The sequence below is a fragment of the Pyrus communis genome, chromosome 13 (assembly GCF_963583255.1).
Source record: "Pyrus communis chromosome 13, drPyrComm1.1, whole genome shotgun sequence".
In the NCBI taxonomy this organism is placed as follows: domain Eukaryota; kingdom Viridiplantae; phylum Streptophyta; class Magnoliopsida; order Rosales; family Rosaceae; genus Pyrus; species Pyrus communis.
Window position 1 is genome coordinate 14,124,716 of NC_084815.1, and position 2,818 is coordinate 14,127,533.

Consider the following 2,818-nt stretch of genomic DNA (forward strand, 5'->3'; position numbering starts at 1 on the left):
TCAAAATATAAAAATAAATTATTGAATTATTAAAGTCCAAAAGTGATCTTCAGGTCAATAATGTTGGATTTATTATCAGATTAATGGACTGCAGGTCATTTTTAATTAATTCAATAGATCGGGACTAAACGGGGTCGATTGTGGAAGCAAAATAATAATAACATTCAGGTTAAAATTATTTAAAATGCTTGGATTCAAAAAACCATAACCCTATGGTATTTGGGCTAGGTTACGTAACTAGGGCAAGGCCCTAGAGGCAATTGGGCTTGGGTTTGGCTGCAAGAACAGTTCATATGTGGCTAAAGGCCACGGGCTGAGACTGGGAGCCCAGCAGCAACATCTGTTAACATTTGGGCCAAGTAATTGGGCACAGGTGCAAGCCTAGCAAAGAGCGGGCGGTTGGGTTGGCTTGGGAAGCCCAGCCGAAGCTAGGTTCGAGTTAGGGCAAACCAAGCCCAGCAGACAAGTCTGCGAGCAAACTGCCCGGTGTGCATGGCATAGCCTAGTGGGCTACGGGACATTGCAGGACATCAGGCCAAAATGTTGTAGGCTTTTGGTTGGGCTAAGGGTTTGCAGGCCCATTAGGTTGATCAGGCCAAAGGCCTTGGGATGTCTGGGTCGGCGCATCAAGCCCAAAGGCTGCTACCTTGTGGTCTAAGCTTGACAAAAACGTCACCATGTCATGATGTGCGCCACACGATTGGGCTTCAAGCCAGTAGTGGTCCGATGGTGCCATGATAGTGGTGCGGCGGTGGTGCTGCATAGTACCTAATGCAATTTTTTTTCCAACACGTTTAGGGTTTGAAAACCACCCAAATTGCTCCTAATTTAATTGCGTAATGCATGAAACGTATATATATATATATATATATATATCGGAAGGTAAATATAAATTTAGGGGGTTCATGCATCATGGGGAATGTTTTCATGCTTCATGGTCATTTCAAATATCTTCATTTATTTTAAGTATACCTGATTGACAGAAAACAACAAAAGCCTTTGAATTAGTAGAAGATCCTTATCTGAAAGCTGGAATTGCATCTCCAATGCGTTGTATCATGTTCAACATAGAAAAATTAAATTGAATCAATAGCATGTAGATCAATTCAACATAATAATAAATTAATCATAAAAAGAATGATTAAAACGTAATACTCCCCTGATTGAAGAACAAACTCTCTTTAGCGCAGCGTTAAGAGCGTGCTGATAACGTGTTGTAGGCATAATTTACTTAAACAATTATGGAGGCCAGAAAGAGGGAGAGGATGTGGCATAGAGAGAGAAGAGAGAGATGTGTAATTGTGAGGTGTGTGTTGCATCACCCCATTGTGCCTTTATTTATAGTAGTAGGGAAGGTTAATTCCTTACCCTTTTAGGATTACAACCCTAATAGGTAATTAACTACTAATAGAAATATAAGAGATATTCCTAGATCTACTGAGATTTACACAATCACATTCCTAATTTAATAGGACTGCAACAATCATCACCACGAAGTAAAATTAATATACTATTTGACCGAAAAAAATGAGTAATTAATCAGCGTGTCTGAAAGTTAACTAGGAGAAAAGCTGGATCCATATATGTATGTCTCACAGAGTTAAGGGTTGAATTCCCACAAAAAAAAAAAAAAAAAAACCAAAAATCGGTTATAAAAAACACAAAAACTAAATTGATTTTACCATTCTGCTCTACTATTTAGACATCTATCCATACATGTATCTGAGACTGCTCTAAGAATCATATTTGATGTCTATTTAAGCCATAAACAGTGACAAGAGCCATGATGAAGGAGTGATCAACGTGAGGCTCCACCACCAAAGTCAGCACATCATCTCCAAAAACTACTCCTGAATTTGACTGCTTTCTCTTTGCCTCTGCTACAATTCCTCCATTGCTGTCTCTTATTCTGAAAGTTGATAATGATGATTTACAATTCAAACCCTCTAACTTGTAGCAATTTATATCAGATCCCATTGTTACTTTATAAGAACAGGCTTTATTTCCAAGATTAATTCTACAACTTTTTCTCACTTGAAATATTCGCTTCTTGGCACCAATACCGTTGCCTTTGTACCCATTCCAACTTGTAAAAACGCTCATTTTCTTCTCACCTAATGTAAAGAGAAGTTTCCTGCGGAGATCCATGAGATAAACTTTGTTGTTGTGCTTGTTGTCGTAGTTATCTATACGATAAACAACTTTTACATTTTCATCAGAGGTAGTGCACCCATTTCCTTGCATCACATTTCATCCATATAGTGAAGGTTTCTCTCTTTGAAGTCATATGCTCACTTCTAGAACATGAAGTAGTACTAGTTGGTGTAAGATTTAGAGGATGAACCGTGGCCATTTGGGAGCTGTGAGATGAGAGAAGTTTTTGGATTGATTATGGAGGAAGAGATGCTTGGTGTGTGATTACTACACAGTCAAGTTAGTAATTTATCCGCACTCAGAGAGGACCACGACGAATATTAAATTTTCTGAATATATATATATATATATATATATATATATATATATATATATATATATATGTGTGTGTGTTTTTATAAGTCTTGCAAAACTCCACGTTTTTTAAAGTATGCATTTGTGCAATAAAATAGAGGAAACTGCGCAGCATACAGTATATTATATAGAATGAATTAAAAAGTCGTGAATATTAATCTCTAAATTGTCATAATATAGAACAATGATTCTTTTATTTAATTTTGTTAAAACTTTTGTCCATATTTTTCACTTAAAATTTTTTATTTTGAACACAAGTTCTAAAATAACTATTACTCCTCGTTATTACAACTCAGAAATCAATACTCAA

General features: G+C 36.5%; 1 pseudogene; it reads right to left on the bottom strand.

The window, feature by feature from the left end:
• Positions 1 to 1,740: 1,740 nt before the first annotated feature.
• On the bottom strand, positions 1,741 to 2,287 carry LOC137712567 (protein LURP-one-related 3-like; annotated as a pseudogene).
• Between the last annotated feature and the right edge of the window lie 531 nt (positions 2,288 to 2,818).